The sequence below is a fragment of the Schistocerca americana genome, chromosome 1, assembly GCF_021461395.2.
Source record: "Schistocerca americana isolate TAMUIC-IGC-003095 chromosome 1, iqSchAmer2.1, whole genome shotgun sequence".
In the NCBI taxonomy this organism is placed as follows: domain Eukaryota; kingdom Metazoa; phylum Arthropoda; class Insecta; order Orthoptera; family Acrididae; genus Schistocerca; species Schistocerca americana.
The window spans coordinates 165843019-165861407 of NC_060119.1; positions in this window are offsets into that span (position 1 = coordinate 165843019).

Consider the following 18389-nt stretch of genomic DNA (forward strand, 5'->3'; position numbering starts at 1 on the left):
CGTAGAAGAGGAGGCGGAGTACATGTCGTTCTGGGTTTTAAGGAAATTGTAGAATTTAGGAGAGGCAGAGTTCAGAGAGATAGTTAGAATGGAGCAGATGAGGGATTTATGCATAAGGAAAATGGCTCTGAGCACTATCGGACAACATCTGAGGTCATCAGTCCCCTAGAACTTAGAATTACTTAAACCTAACTAATCTAAGGACATCACACACATCCATGCCCGAGGCAGGATTCGAACCTGCGACCGTAGCAGTCGCGCGGTTCTGGACTGAAGCGCCTAGAACCGCTCGGCCACCGTGGCCGGCTAAAGAATGGTAGAAGGATGTAGACCCTAGGTGTGGCCTGTTAGTAGTTCTGTTTCAGGCTTTCTCGTGACTGTCAGTGAGGTCTGCATAAGATATTAGTTTTCTGTCAAGGGTTATTATAAATACTTTACTGTCTTAGTGAGACAGATGGGTTTGTTGTAGATGTAGAGATGGGAATCTGGACGACTGAATGGGCAAGTGGTGCGGCCATAGATGGTGACTTGGCTTTTCTGTAGATTTACTTAAAGTGTTCTCGTATCACACAATGAGGATATTCAAGTGACGTGTGGTGGGCAGCTCGTAAGCATATTATAGGATTCAGCTGAATATGGGAGGGGGGAAGGGGGGAGGGAGAGAGTAGGAGCAGAGCCTTGAGGCACACCAGCATTAGGATGAAAGATTCGGCAGCAAGTGCAGTTGACTGTCATATGCACAATGTGTTCAAAAGTATTTGCACACCTCCAAAAACATACATTTTTCGTATCAGGTGCATTGTGTTGCCACCTACTGCCAGGTTCTCCACATCAGCGACCTCAATAGTCATTAAACATCCTGAGAGAGCAGAATGGAGCGCTCCGCGGAACTCGTGGTCAGGTAATTGGGTGTTACTTGTGTCATACGTCTGTAAGAAAGATTTCCGCACTCCTAAACGTACCTAGGTCCTCTGTTTCCCATATGATAGTGAAGTGTAAACGTGAAGAGACACAAACAGCACAAAAGCGTGCAGGCCGACCTCGTCTGTTGACTGACAGAGACCACCGACGTTGAAAAGGGTCGTAATATGTAATAGGCAGACATCTATCCACACCATCACACAGGAATGCCAAACTTCTTCAAGATCCACTGCAAGTACTATGACAATTAGGCGAGAGGTGAGAAAACGTGGTTTTCATGGTCGAGTGGCAGCTCATAATCCACACATCACGCCGATAAATGCCAAACGACGTCTCGCTTGGTGTAAGGAGAGTAAACATTGGACGACTGAACAGTGGAAAAACGTTGTGTGGAGTGACGAATCACGGTACACAATGTGGCGATCCGGTGGCAGGGTGTGGGTATGGCGAATGCTCGATGAACGTCATCCACGAGTATGTGTAGTGCCCCCAGTAAAATTCGGTGGCGGTGGTGTTATGATGTGGTTGTGCTTTCTATGGAGGGGGCTTGCACCCCTTGTTTTGCGTGGCACTATCTCAGCACAAGCCTACATTGATGTTTTAAGCACCTTCTCGTTTGTCACTGTTGAAGAGCAATTTGCGGACCACGTAGTGTATGTAGAACGGTGATGGAGGAAAAGTTTCATGTGATGTCAGTCCTAATAAGAATCGAGAAGAGTCTTACGGACACAGCTTCCACATTTAAAATAATTCACTTTAAAAAAGTGCGTGCGACGTAATGTGAATGTTGTTGTGACTGAATATCACAAGCATGTAGCTGTATATGTGTAATAAAAAACGTGCACTCCATCCATATGCAGGTCCTTAGCCAGGGTACGAAGCCATTTTCAAAACACCCAGCTAGGTACAGTGAAGTAACATCGTCAGGAATTTGTTACGAAATTCACAGACACCTGTAACTGATCGGCACCTGGTGTAAGGGCTGGAAGTTGACCCTAAACATAAATAAGTGTAATTAAGCGTAAATGGCCAGTATCGTTTGGCTAAGTTATCGGCAAACAGTCACTGCAGTGAGATATGGCGCTCAATTATTGAAGAGTTCCTCTCCAGAGAGGTTCAAGTTGGAACGACCAGAAACTGTTGTAACATTTTTGGCTCTGGAAGCCATAAGATTTACTCCCACGCACATCGCACTTGAAAGAAAAAGCAGTAGCAGACACATGATGTCATAGAATGAGGTGAGATACGAACAACAGATGGGACGCAGAGTATACCTATAGTGAGAAAATACACCAAATGAATTATTTTGCAATGTGATTGGCTGTCAGAAAACAGGGACTATCCTCGGGCCAACGCGCCAAAACTCACATTTTCTTTAATTAATCATCAATAAAGCGTAATTCAGCTTTCGTCTTTAATCGCAGGGGAATACCTCTCATTAACAGCTATCAGAAACCATTCAGAACTTCATTTTAAAATCAGTTTTTGGAGAATAATTGAGTAACGAGCTAGAATCGAATCACTTCGTGTGTCATCGGATTCCCACCGAATGACCGACCAGCAAAGCAATTCCTGTTACTCAACTCAGACTGGACTTATGGGCCAAACAGTATAGTCTCTAGTTACACGCTGGGCAATTCAGTTCATAATAGAGGGGCCGCCCAGTGCAGTCGAGTGGATTTTTGTGCTGTTACAAAATCGCTACTCTGCGAGCGTAGTTGAGCTTAGGATGTATAATTTGATTTATGAAACATGTATTACAGTTTCTAAAATATTTATTAATTTACAGGAATTACAGTATTTTGTTTGAACGATTAGTTACTTCATGTGTGACTTTTGTTGGTGTAAGTATGTTATCAGATAATTTCTGTTGTAAGTTTTGGGCTTTGTCTGATGAATGCGCAGTTAAAAACCGACGACACACTTTTGTATCTTCATTTTAGTGTAAGTGAGCCTTGCCTCCGTCTAAGTGCTATGTCTGCGCGCAGACGAGAAAAATCTCTCGAAGTCGCCATATAGGTGGACGTTTTCAGTCTTTTGCTTGCTGCTACTCCAGCAGAAATGAAGACAGTTACGTGCAATGTGTTATAACATAGAGGAGGGATTCGTAAATCGCACTCGCTCTGAAGTCGCTACATTGTATTTCAATTAGACTCATGTTAGCCGTAGTGCGGAGCTACGAGAAGGCAGATGCCAGACTAATATCAGAAGAATCCTGAAGAAGCAGATCTGATGTATTATAGCATAATCGATTGATATAAATCGTACACTGTATGGAACTGTCGCTTTAATCATTAAATGTTAAACTTGATTTCACCCATCACTAAATGTAATAATTTTCCACTGCTCTATGCTTGTTAGCAACTGATAACACACTGCAAAAGTAATTATATTGCTACAAACTGCCAGCCTCACTACTATTAACTAATGATGCGCGTTTGAAGTTATCTATGGCTGTGGATACTGCAACTATGAATGTCGCAGTAGGGAGTTTAGCTTAAGAGGTGTGAACATACCTAAAAAGAGAAATCACAGAAGTTTCACAGAGAAATGTAGGTACAAGAAAGCTAACTGCGAAGAAACCTTGTGTGACAGAAGAAATACTTTAATTGATCTACGAAAGAAGAAGTAGAAAAATGTTCAAGCAATATAAGTCAATGAGGAATTAAATAAATGGGCATGCACGGAAGCTAAGGCGAAATGGCTGCAAGAAAAGCGTGAAAAATCGAAAACTACGATTCAAAGTATATAAATTACACCTTCGGTGTAATTAAAAGCAAAGCTATGAACTTTAAGAGGAATCCGCTATTAAACGTAGGTGAAAAGAGTACACTGAAGGCCTCTGTGAGGGGAGCAACTGTCTGATAATGTGATAGAACAAGGTACGGAAGTCGATTTGAAATACATGGAGGATTTAGTATTACACTCCGAGTTTGACAGATCTTTGGAAGATTTGCAATCAAATGAGACAGAAGGCATAGTGTAAAATATACGGCACCGATGACATACTATAAGACCTTTGGAAAAATATGACACACACAAGTGAGAGGGTAGCAAAGCCGAGGAGTGTGAGAATTGTCGCACAATCAGCTTAATGATTCAAGTATCCAAGTTGCTGTAAAGAATAATACAGAGTGGAATAGAAAATAAAGTTGAGAATTTGCTTGGGGACGATCAGTTTGGCTTTTGAAATTGTAAGGGCACCAGAGAGGCATTTCTGACGTTGCTCTTGATAATGGAAAGAAGACTAAAAAAGTTGAAGACACGTGTCTCGACGTAGAAAAAGCGCCCGACAATATGAAATGGTGCAAGATATTTCAAATTCCAAGAAAAATAGATGTAAGCTATAGTGAAAGACGTTTGCTGTACAATACGTAAGAACCAAGAAGAAACCAAAAGAATGAAGACCAAGGCCGGAGGGTCTGGGGTAAAACGCAGCCTTTCTCCCCTATTGTTCGAACTATGCATCAAAGAAGCAATATACGAAATAAAAGATAAGAGAGATTAAATTTCATAGTGAAGGACTGTCAATGATAGGATCCGCTGTTGACGTTGATATTTTCAATGAAAGTGAAGAAGTTCTGCAGGATCTGCTGACTTGGATAAACAGCCTAATGAGCACAGAATATAGATTGAGAGTAAACCAGATAAAGAGGTAAGTAGTGAGAAGTAGCAGATCTGAGACTAACAATAAACTTAATATCAAAACTAGGGGTGACTTAGTAGACCAAATTAAGGAATTCTGCTTCCTTTGAGGCAAAACAACACATGGCGGACGAAGCAAGGTGGGCATAGAAAGCAGACTAGCAGCGGTAAAGACGGCATTTATTACCATAAGACTTTAGACTTAATTCGAAGAAATAATTTGTGAGAATGTACGTCTGGAGCACAGTATTTTACGGAAGAGAATCGTGGGCTGTGGGGAAACAAGAAGACAATCACATCGTCTGAGACCTAATGTTACATCCTTCGAAAATTAGGTGGACATAAGAAATCACAAAGGTCTCCGCAGAATCGGTGAGGAAAGGGACGTATAGAAAACACTGACCTTGGTACTACGAGGAGCTGTAGAGGGTAAAGTGAAAATTATAGGGGAAGACACAGATTGGAATACATCCAATAAATGAGGACTGAGCCTTGCGCGGGTCGTGTTCGTGGCGTTTATTGCTTGGCATCTTGTCTTTCTGGTACTGCCGTCCTGTTCCTTATTCGATTTACTGGCGTCATTACGTTGCTGGCTTGCCTGCCCGTGAATGGCAGCAGCGGCGCTTATCGATGAGAGCACTGTCGGACTATCTTTGGAACAACCGCTAGTATTTCCGGGTCGTAGTGTGTCGGTGGAGCAGCAGTGAGGTCCGGACAGCCATGACTCGCCAGACCATTGCCGACACACATGGCTTGAGTGAGGACGACCTTGGCTGGTCGTTCGGTCGGTCGTCACATCGGACGACGTGTATTTGGTCGCCGACCGCTTCTGGGATCTCCGTGTGTGTCGACTTGTGATTCGTCCTTGTTGTTCCACAGTCACTAGTTTTAGTGTTGTTCAAGTTGTTTGTGGAAGAGTTTTTGTGGAACCGTGTGTAGCTTGTGTGGTTTTGACTGACCAGCTGTTTTAATACTGTCTACGTGCTGCATGTGGTCAGTTGGTTGGGACAGAGCAGCGAGGAAGTCTCCGTGGCATGGGGTCAGGCCGGGACCGCTGGGGCGTGCACGCACTGTCGCATTGTGAGGCGCTAGCTGCGAGAGCGACAAAGTTCGTTGCCCACCGAACCTGGACGCTCAAGTTGAGAGAGCAGTTAACCTGTTATGAAACCTGAACATCTGTGACATCTCTTTGTTCATTTGCATGTTGTTGCTCCCTGGGCCATTTGGGCTAGCAGCAATGTATGATGTGTTGGAGTTGGCAAAATCTTGCAGCCGTCTTCCTATATTGTGATTAATTATTAAATTGATTGTTCAAATGGTTCAAATGGCTCTGAGCACTATGGGACTTAACATCTTAGGTCATCAGTCCCCTAGAACTTAGAACTACTTAAACCTAACTAACCTAAGGAGATCACACACATCCATGCCCGAGGCAGGATTCGAACCTGCGACCGTAGCAGTCCCACGGTTCCGGACTGCACTGCCTAGAACCGCACGGCTACCGCGGCCGGCAATTGACTGTTACTTGCCAGTGAAATGCACCAGCGGTATTTTCTGCCCTGTAGCTGTTAACGTCCCAGCTACCTGCCCTAGTTGCTAGCGTAATTTTCCGGCAGTGTGCCTTTCCTCATCGTGTTGATGGTGTCCAGCACAGCGTGTCGTTCGACAGCCTTTTAAGTCGTTTGGTTCATATTTTGCTAAGAGTGGATATTGTTCCCTTGGCTGTTTTTAGTCGCCAGTTTCTGAAGATATAGTGCTATTCGTATCCTCGTCCTCGGCCGATATTTTCCATCGTTGTGCCGTAGGTCGCACGGAATTGGTTAAATTGTTGGTCGGTCCTTGGTCCGTCCCTAGTTTGGGTTACCACCCGATTATTTAACTTCAACTCCTGGCTGCCTGTCTCACCTAACCTTACGTTTAAACTACCTTCTCAGGCCAACCCTTGGAACACTTCTGAGCACCACTTGGTCTGTTTGTTTTAGATTGTGATTTTCATTTTAGTTTGAAGTATTGTGTGAGGCCTTCGGCCTGGTATTAATTGAGGTCTTTTTAAGTTTTACATAAAGGCCTTCAGCCACGTTAAATTAAAATCTTGAAGATTGATTTTATTTTTTTAAAATCCTTAAAATTGGTTCTATCTGAAATTGTTTGTAATCCAGGCCCTAAGCCGTTAGTTGTTCGATGTGTTATGTGTGGCCTGCAGCCGAGGATTTACGTGAACCCCTTTTAATAAGGCCTTCAGCCATGTGTATTCTTTAAAGGAAAATTTTTATAAGAAGGAAGGAGTTTATTTTAAATTGTTTGTCTGACTTGTTGTTCAGGCCTTCAAGCGTTGTTTCAAATTTTTTGTGGCCTTCAGCGGTGATTTAAGTTAATATTTCTTTAATTAAGTTTTCGGCTGTTCTGTTGTAAGTTTAAAAAGAAATTCTTGGTTGGAAAAATTGTTTATTAATATGTTTTGATTATAGTTGTCCTTCAGACGTGTAGTGTAGGTCTTCAGTTTCTAATTGTTTTCAATTGTTGTTTAATTGTGATTATTTAAAGCAATGTGTAAATGAGTGGTTCTTAGAAAAATAAAGTTGTGTGTTTGATTGTGAAACTCACAGCAACTGTTTACGACCCCATCCACAATCGTAACATCCTGTGTGCTCAATGAGTACCTACCAACCAGCTTTCAAGTACGTAGGTTGCAAGTGCTACACTGAGATGAAGAGATTATCACAGGAGAGGAAGTCGTGTCGAGCCGCATAAAATCGGTCAGAGGACTGATGAACGAAAAGAAAAGAAGCCTGCAAATGAAACTGGGAGGGAGAAAATTATACTGGTACACTGTGTAGCCTCCGCCAGATGAACAGCTTAAACCAATAGTTTGCCACTTAGACTCACCGAATACCTCTGAGTCATCCTGATATAACGGTACTTTAGACCGTCAGTGAGAGTGCATCGCGAGTTCCTGCTGCTAATAAGCACCTTTAGTTTATTATATATTTTTACGACCTTCAAACTGGAGCGACTTCAGTAACGGATAGGAACTTTGATTGCTGTGTACAGATGAGAGCTGAGTTGCTGACCTATCGCTCACAGCTCGAGGCTGTCCGTCACACAGCTAGAGGCTGCTGCCAAGGGGAATCACTGTTCGGGGGTCGGAAGCAGGTACGCGAGGGAAGTCGATCACGTCCCACGTGTCCCCCGATAGGTCCACTGCTTTGGCCGCCCCGGGTACTGACTGCACTGAGGTTGATCCCTCACCCGTGGTCGAGTGGGAGATCATTCCAAACTCTGGCAGCCAGCGAAAGACTTTCCGAGGCGCCGATCGTAGGGCCTCCCCGATTTGTTTGACGAACAGGGTCTCTGAAATGGATGGAGTCGTCTACCACGTTCCAGAGGAAGGTTTGGGCATTCATGGAGGATGAGTTTGCTGGTAGTTGGGAGCTCCAACATTAGGCGCGGGTATAGGGACCCATAGGAACATGGCTGTCAAGGAGGGGAAGGAAGCCAGTGTGCACTCCGTGTGCATATCGGGAGCAGTCATTCCGGAGGTGGAAAGGGTGCTTCCGGATGCCATGAAGAGTACAGGGTGCAGCCAACTGCAGGTGGTGGCCCATGACGTGTGTCGCTTTGAATCGGAGGAGATTCTCTCTGATTTCAGGCGGTTAGCGGAAATGGTAAACACTGCCAGCCTTGCTTAAGGCGGAGCTTAGCATCTGCAGCATCGTCGACAGCAGCGACTGTGGTCCTGTGGTGCAGAGCCGAGTGGAGGGTCTGAATCAGAGGCTCAGGCTGCTCTGTGACCGTGTAGGCTGCAGATTCCTTGACTTGCGCCATCGGGTGGTGGGTTTCCATGTTCCACTTAATAGATCAGGAGTCCACTACACACAGGAAGCTGCTACTTGGGTAGCGGGAACTGTGTGGAAGGGACTGGGCGGTTTTTTAGGTTAGAGGAACTCAAGAAACGACAGAAAGGTGTCGTCTAAAAGAGGCAGATTAAACGCAGTAAGGTAATTGTAGAAACAATCGGTATTGTAATTTTAAATTGTCGTAGCTGTGTTAGGAAAGAACTAGAGCTCCAATCCGTAATAGAAAGCACTGAAGTTCAAACATTTGTAGGTATGGAAAGCTGGCTAAAGCCGGAAATAAGTTCAGCCGAAATTTTTTAAAACGACCTAACGGTGTTCAGAAAGGATAGATTAAATACAGCTGGTGGTGGAGTCAGAAGTAGTTTACTTTGTAGTGAAATTGAAGTAGATAGTCCCTGCGAAATAATATGGGTAGAGGTTATACTTGACAATAGGACTAGATTATTAGCTGAATCGTTTTACCGACCCCCCGACTCAGAAGATACAGTTGCTGAACAGTTCAAAGAAAACTTGAGTCTCATTTCAAATAGGTACCCCACTCATACAATTATAGTAGGTGATGACTTCAATCTACCCTCGATATGCTGGAAAAATTATGCGTTTAAAGCCGGCGGCAGGCACAAAACGTTATCCGAAATTGTACTGAATTCTTTCTCAGAAAATTATTTCGAACAATTAGTTTATGAGCCCACTCGAAGGGTAACTGGTTGCGAAAGCTTACTTCACATCTTACCAACAAATAATCCTGGACAAATAGGGGCTATCACGAGTCATATAGGGATTAGCGACCACAAGGCAGTTGCTGCTAGGCTGAATACCGTAACATCCTAACAGTCAAAAACAATTGCAAAATATATCTATTTAAAAAAGCTGATAAAAATGCTGTTGTGGGTTGGCAGGAGAGCCAACACCGGGTACTAGAGGAAGCCGAAAGGCACGCGTTTTAGCTCACGCAGGCTGGCGTGAGGTCTGGAACAGGTCAAGGAAATTAGACTTTAGCAAAAAACGTACGTAGCTGCTGGAATACTTAACTTTAATCCATAATTGGTGAACATCGCTCTTGACTGTACATGTTTTAGAGTATCAATAGTAACTGGTAATGGCGCCTTGCTAGGTCGTAGCAAATGACGTTGCTGAAGGCTATGCTAACTATCGTCTCGACAAATGAGAGCGTAATCTGTCAGTGAACCATCGCTAGCAAAGTCGGTTGTACCACTGGGGCGAGTGCTAGGAAGTCTCTCTAGACCTGCCGTGTGGCGGCGCTCGGTCTGCAATCACTGATAGTGGCGACACGCGGGTCCGACGTATACTAACGGACCGCGGCCGATTTAAAGGCTACCACCTAGCAAGTGTGGTGTCTGGCTGTGACACCACAAATGCTCTTAACACCTTTTGAAGAGACAGTCTCCACTTCTTCCAATCTGATCACGTAAGCGTAGAAATATTGTGGAACGATTTCAAAAAGATAGTAGCGACAGTAATTGAGAGATATATACCATATAAATTAATAAGTGATTGTACTAATCCCCCGTGGTACACAAAACGGATCAGGTCGCTGTTGCAGAAGCAACGAAAAAAGCATTCCAAATTTAAAAGAACGCAAAATCCCCATGGCAAAGTTTTGCAGAAGTTCTAAATATAGTGCATCTTCAATGCGAGATGCTTTTAATAGCTTCCACAACGAAACTCTGTCTCGGAATATGGTAGAAAACCCAAAGTGATTCTGACCAAACATAAAGCACATCAGTGGCAAGACGCTATCAAAACCTTCACTGTGTAATAACAACGGTGAAGTCACTGATGACAGTGCCACTTAAGCAGAGTTATTAAACACGGTTTTCCAAAACTCCTTTACCAAAGGAAACGAAGAAAATGTTCCTGAATTCCAAGCAAGAACGACTGCTAAAATGAGAAACACAGAAGTAATCAGTGTAGCAAAGCAGCTTAAATCATTTAATAAAGACAAGCCCTCCGGTCCAGATTGTAAACCAGCCAGGTTCCTTTTAGAGTATGCTGATACAATACCTCAATATTTATCAATTATATACAACCTCTCGCTCACAGAAAGTTCCGTACCTAAAGACTGGAACGTTGCTCACGTCACACCAATACCCAAAAAGGAAAATAGAAGTAATCCGCTGAATTCCACGCCCATATCACTAACATATATTTGCAGTAGGATTTTAGAACATATACTGTGTTCGAACATTATGAATTACCTCGAAGATTTATTGACACATAGTCAGCACGGATTCAGAAATGTCGTTCTTGTGAATCACAACTAGCTCTTTATACTCGTGAAGTAACTAATGCTATCGACAGGGAATGTCAAATTGATTCCGTATTTTTGGATTTCCAGAAGCCTTCAATACCGTTCCTTACAAGCGTCTTCTAACCTAACTGCGTGCCTATGGAATATCGCCTCAGTCGTGCGACAGGATTCGTGATTTCCTTTCAGTAATGTAATAGTAATAAAACGTAGTAATAGACGGAAAGTCATCGAGTAAAACAGAAGTAGTATTCGGCGTTCCCCAAGGAAGTGTTATAGGCCTCTATTGTTTCTGATCTATATTAACGACATAGGAGACAATCTGAGTAGCCGTCTTAGATTGTTTGCAGATGATGCAGTCATTTACCGTCTTGTAAAGGACCAAAACGAATTGCAAAGTGATTTAGATAAGATACCTGTATGGTGCGAAAAGTGGCAATTGACCCTGAGTAAAGAAAACTGTGAAGTTATTCAGATGAGTACTAAAAGAAATCCAGTAAATCTGGATTACGCGATAGGTCACACAAATCTTAAGGCTGTAAATTCAACTAAATACTTAGGGATCACAATTACAAATGTTGTGGGTTGGCAGGAGAGCCAACACCGGGTTACTAAAGGAAGCCGAAAGGCACGCGTTTTAGCTCACGCAGGCTGGCGTGAGGTCTGGAACAGGACAAGGAAATTAGACTTTAGAAAAACGGACGTAGCTGGTGGAATACTTAACTTTAATCCATTAATGATGAGCGTCGCTCTTGACGGTACATGACTCAGTATCAATAGTAACTGGTAATGGCGCCTTGCTAGGTCGTAGCAAATGACGTAGCTGAAGGCTATGCTAACTATCGTCTCGGCAAATGAGAGCGTATTTTGTCAGTAAACCATCGCTAGCAAAGTCGGTTGTACAACTGGGGCGAGTGCTAGGAAGTCTCTCTAGACCTGCCGTGTGACGGCGCTCGGTCTGCATTCACTGATAGTGGGTCCGACGTATACTAACGGACCGCGGCCGATTTAAAGGCTACCACCTAGCAAGTGTGGTGTCTGGCGGTGACACCACAACAAATAACATAAATTGGAATGCTCACATAGATAATGTTGTGGGTAGAGCAAACATCTGTCGGCTGTGTTTATATTGATATAGTATTCACTGTTCGGGTCTGCCTCAATATCAGAGACGAGAATACAGACTGTATAAATGTTATTCATTTTTGATGTTGACTTTCCAAGGGCAGCGCAGTCGATGGAGACTACAGAAAAGCAGTCTTCCCCAAGAAAGCGTGTTGGTTCCAATCCTATTCAACATATATACAAATGATCAATCAGCACCCAAGACCAGGAGTTTCTTGTATGCTGATGACTTTTCTCTTGCCGCTCAGAGCTATGACTGTGAATCCCCACTAATGCCCTTGAAGGTCTATCAAGATACTATAGCAGAAATCAGCTGAAATCAAATCCCTCAAAGGCTCAAGTGCGCACTTTTAAATTGAGAAATAGGGAAGCTACTCTTAAGTTGATGATACTATGTTCAGGAGTTGAGCTACAACATTACTATAGCAGAAATCAGCTGAAATCAAACCCCTCAAAGGCTCAAGTGCGCACTTTTAAATTGAGAAATAGGGAAGCTACTCTTAAGTTGATGATACTATGTTCAGGAGTTGAGCTACAACATTGCTACACTCCAAAATATCTAGGAGTGACACTGGACAGATCTCTTACTTTCAAGAGACACTGCATGAATTTTAAGTTGGCAGTTTCCACCAAGAACGACGTCTTAAGAAAATTGGCCAGATGACAGTGGGACAGTCAACCTGGAACCATACGAACCTCTGCAGGTGCATTAACCTATTCTGCAGTGGAGTGCGCTTGTCCTGTTTGGTATAATTCATCACAAAAAAAATGGCTCTGAGCACTATGGGACTCAACTGCTGTGATCATCAGTCCCCTAGAACTTAGAACTACTTAAACCTAACTAACCTAAGGACATCACACACATCCATGCCCGAGGCAGGATTCGAACCTGCGACCGTAGCAGTCGCACGGTTCCGGACTGCGCGCCTAGAACCGCGAGACCACCGCGGCCGGCATAATTCATCACATGCTAAACAGGCAGGCGTAGCTCTGAACAACACCGACAGAGTTATAACAGGTTGTCTGAAAGCCACTCCTGTCTAATGGATTTACCACATTGCAGGAATAGCACCACCTACTATTCGAAGAAACATTGCGGCGAATAAGGAACGAAAGAAAGTGGAACAAAAACAAACCCATCCCCTGTATGGGCATAAACTGCATTCGCAGCGATTGAAGTCAAAGCACATTTTCCTCATAACATCAAAGGTACTTAGTACCGCTGGTGAAAATGACAGCGTGCAACGTTAAAAGGAGAAGACTTCCTTCCGTTTCTGAAACTCTGCCTCCAGGACAAGACGAGGAATGAATATCCTGTAGTCTTTGAATGGCTGAGATCAGGAGCGGGTAGTTCAAGGTTTAGTGTGACAAGATGGAGCTACAGTACAGGAAACAACATTAAGTATGATTATGGAGAAGTCCAGACTGTCCAGCACATGCTTCAGTGTCGACTGTGTCCAGCTTCCTGTATTGGAGAAAACCTCCAGCGTGTGACAGAAAATCGACTGCAAGTGGCCAAATTTTGGTCAAAGACTATATGACATGTCAACTGTGCACCTACGTTTTTTTCTGACACGAAAATAAATAAAAGTCTTTGACGTTACATTAAATGATCCAGGAAAGCTGTTTATAAAGGAGTAATAAATACAGTACCACGTCATTCATGTCGTAAGGTAGCGACCAGCTTGTCAGGAACTCATGAGAAACGAGTGATCGTAGGACAATGAAACTTTGGGGAAACATGTTTAAGGACGTGTGGAAAGAAAACAACGAATAAACCACTACAAAAACGCATTTTAATTTCCACATGACAGGATAACTGTTGTTAATTGCGTACCGTTTTTACTTTCCACGTTACAAACGTTGCTCAGTGTGACAACCATCTGATCTACGACAGCCTGGAACTACACTAGAGAAACCATTTCACAGTTGTTGGCCGTACTTTTCGAACGGTGGACCATGGAATGTTCATCTGTCGTAACGCAGATTGCTCACTGCTTGAAGATCGCACATTGCGTCCAGCACTCTCAGCATTGGCCACAGTAACTTCTTCAACAATCTGTGGCGCAATTGGCCTTCGGGCTCTCCCAAGAGCAATTCCGAAATCGCCAGTTAATTCGAAGTTCCGAACCATGTTCCTCAAACCCTGCGTGGAAAGAGGACCGCTTGGTATTCCGTTAAGGGGTCGATACTCACGAAGAGCAGAACCACTATTGCTGTTTTTCTGAAAAAAAAAAGAGACTGTTTTTCGAGTAATGCTTAGCCTACCTTGTCCATATCCATGTTCAGTGTCTGCTACTGTAATGTAGACTGATGCTTGTGTTTCAGCCGTACGTCGCAGTACCAGTAGCGGCGCATAACGGCAGGTCATGACACTAACTCTACTAACAAACGCAAATCGCGCAGCGCATAGACTGAACGTCATTCCTATAAAGCTGGGCATCTACATTATTATTTTTTTGTTTTAACATAGTTACTCTATGTAGATTTTCCCATCTTAAATAGTATAATGTGTAGTTAGAACCGACTCATTTTAAATTACGTTAAAATATTATGTGCTTAATTCATGCCAATTTATGTACAACATTCGGTCTGTTCTTTTGTGCAGATAACCAACTAAAATTAAACAGCAAATAAACAAGTAAATAAAATATTTATATGGTAAATAATTTTCCGTCTACACTGGCTCAGTTAGCAGAAGTCTAATTATAACCACTCTGTATACTTTAATTTCTTTTACAGTTTACTTCTTTAACAATATGATACATTACACATTCATGACGTAAATCGTCGTGTGGCATCATTTAAATAAATGCAACATTTTAGTGTTGTATTTTAGCTCTGTCATTGTGATAGTTACGTTGTTGTTGTTTTCATTCAAGTTTATGCATTTAGCCTATGTGCATAAAACACTTTCATCTTGAAGTGTATAACTATGTTGACAAATTACACGCATGACATCAACACGAGAATGATGACCCACATTATTTTGTACGCTCGACTGTTTGAAGAGTACCATATTGTACGTTTTTGCAAGATCATCTTATTCTTCATTGAAAGGATGTGAGCATGAGTTTTCAATACTATTTGTCCATTCACTGGACATTATAAAGTTTCTTTTGTTACATCCTTGCGTCTTAGAAGTGGTGGTTTACCTTGCTTGCACTCGTGTCTGGACTGCCCGTTTTCAGACAATGTGTTGCCGCACGATACTTAATAGGTATATCTCTCGGGTATGTTCCAAGCATTTATCAACTGTACATGGTGTGTACATCCCTATACAACTTCTTTTCAATCATCAGATGCGAGACCTCTGCATGACATGAACACAAACTGAGAAAACAAGAAACAAAACAAAAAAACGGAGGTAATTTGCTAACATTCAGGGGTATGCAGACTGTCAGTCGTTGCGAATAACGTTACGAAGTACTCTCCGCCGAACAGTAAACAGTGGTCCGTGGAGCACATAAGCAGATATAGGGCTATGGTCGTCGGTGGCAGTTATTCAAGGATGTAACAAAAGAAACTTTATAATACCCAGTAATGGACAAATAGTATTGAAAACTCATGCTCAAATGCTTTCAATGAAGGATAAGATGATCCTGCAAAAACGTACAATACGGCACTCTTCAAGTATCTCGTCAGCAAGTTTTAATAATCAATTGGGAAATGTAAAGATACGTGATTAATTTTTGCTTGTTTGAAGATTCATGGCTGTAGTTCTGTTCCCTATTGGAACCTCTGTGTCACCGTACCGTGGGGAGCCGCTATAGGATACAAAACAAAATTGCGAAGACATTTGACAGACAGGGAGGGAGCGTCGTGCGATAATATGTTTCCTGTATTTGAAAGCTAATACTACAACAATCTGTCTACATCTACCTACATGGATAATCTGCAAATCACACTTAAGTGCCTGGCAGAGGGTTCATCGAACCATTTTCACAAAAAGTCTCTATTATTCCAATCTCGAACAACGCGAGGAGAAAACGAACACCTATATCTTTCGTGCGAGCTCTGATTTCCCTTATTTTATTATGATATCGTTCTCCCTATGAAGGTCGGAATCAGCAAAATATTTTCGCATTCAGAGGAGAAAGTTGGTGATCGAAATTTCGAGAGAAGATGCTGTCGCAGCGAAAAACACCTCTGTTTTAATTATGCCCACCCTAAATATAGCATCATGTCAGTGACACTCTCTCCCCTATTTCGCAATAAGACAAAACGTGCTACTTTTCTTTGAACTTTCTAGATGTAGTCCGTTAATTCCATCTGATAAAGATCTCAGGCAGTGCGGCAGTACTCCAAAAGAAGACGGAGAAGCGCAGTGTTGGCAGTCTCTATAGTAGATGTGTTGCATTTTCTAAGTGTTCTGCCAGTAAAACGCTGTTTTTGATTTGCCATCCCCACGACATTTTCTATGTTTTTTTTTCAATTTTAGTTGTTCGTTATTGTAATTCCTCCGTATTTAGTTGTATTTACGGCCTTTAGATGTGAGTGATTTATCGTGTAACCGATGTTTAACAGATTCCTTTTAGTACTCACGTGGATGACCTCACACTTTTCGTTATTTAGTGTCAATTACTAATTCGCAACATACAGATACCTTTTCCAAATTGTTTTGCAATTTGTTTTGATCTTCTGATGACTTTACTAGGCGACAAACGACAGCATCCTCTGCAAAAAAACCTAAGACAACTGCTCAAATAGTCTCCTAAATCGTTCATCTAGGTAAGGAACAGCAAGGGAATATAACACTACCTTGGGGAGCGCCAGAAATCACTTCTGTTTTACTCGATGACTTTCCGTCAATTACTATGAAAGATGACCTCTCTGACAGCAAATCACGAATCCAGTCTCATAACTGAGATGACATTCGTTAAGAACGCAATTATACCACAAGCCGCTTGTGAGGTACATTGTCAAAAGCCTTCCGGAAATCTAGAAATATTTGTACGGAATCAATTTGAAAACCCTTGGCAATAGTACTCAACACTTCGTGTGAGTAAAGAGCTAGGTGTGTTTCACAAGAACATTTTCTAAATACGTATTGACTGTGTGTCAATAGACCGTTTTCTTCGAGATAATTCATAATGTTCGAACGCAAAATATATTACAAAATCCTGCTATATATCGACGTAAATGATGTGAGCCTGTAATTAAGCGGATTACTCCTACTACCTTTGTTGAATATTGGTGTGACCTCTGCAGCTTTCCAATCTTTGGATACGTATCTTTCGTCGAGCGAGCCGTTGTATATGATTGTTAAGTATGGAGCTACTGCGTCAGCATACTCTGAAAGGAACCTTCTGGACCAGAAGACTTGCTTTTATTAAGTGATTTAAGTTTTTTCACTACTCCGAGGATATCTACTTCCAAGTTACTCATGTTGGCAGCAGTTCTTGATTCGTCTTCTTTGGTGAAGGAATTTCGGAAGGCTGTGTTTAGTAACTCTGCTTCAGCAGCGCTGTCATCGGTAGTATTTCCATTGCTATGGCGCAGAGAATGAGTGTGTGTTGCCGCTTTACATGCGACCACACAATCCCTTTAATTTTTCTGCCAGGTCTCGAGACAAAGTTTCGTTGTTGAAGCTATTATAAACATCTAGCATTGAAGTCCGCTGAGTTGGTGGAAGGCGCGGTCCTCACTGAGGCGATACCATATGCGGTACGGTTCGTTGAAATACACGTCGCGCAACGGGACGCTTGTCGGTGCAACACTCGCTTTCCCGCTAGAGCGATACTATATGGAATGCGACGTGCCTTACGACAAACCCAAATACAGCACGAATCACTTCTCTGGCTCAGTTTCAATCATAATCTCTTCTGAAGAGGACGTTACTGTGGCTTATCAACATTCAAATTTCAAACAACTGAAAAAAAGGGAAATACTGGGTGCACCAGTACAATGCTATTAATACCAAACATAGTTCGGCTGTGGTTTCTCGTGAGATCCCTCAGCACGAACACAAATTCCACGAATTCTACAGAATGAATCCTGAGAGTTTCCACTTATTCGAGCAATTAGTGTCAGCTACCCTGAGAAGCAGAACAGGAATTTTCGAGTTGCTGTTTCTCCTGCTGAGAAGCTACTCCTTAGAATAAGGTAAGCAACTGAAATTTTCGGAATTACGTTAAAATGCCACACTGAAAAGTTTAATTTTAATAAGGCAACATAGTGTGAGACTTTTTTCAGTGAAGTACATATATAAAGAATTAATATAATTTGGAAAGCTGCAACTGTTCAGTGTTCAGTATGTTATGGTGGAATGTGATACACACACACACATATATATATATATATATATATATATATATATATATATATATATATATATATATATATATATATATCACCACCTCATCGGCAGCCCGTAGGTGCCACGGGATGTAGATATAGAGGGACATGGGGTAAGCACACAGCTCTCGGGGCCGTTGTCAGTTTTCGTGACTGGTGCCTGGTGCCGCTACTTCTCAAACAAGAAGCTCCACAAACACAGTTCGGCTAAGGTTTCTAGTGAGCTCTCTCTGTAAGAAAACAAATTCCACGATTTCTATAGAATGGGACCTGAC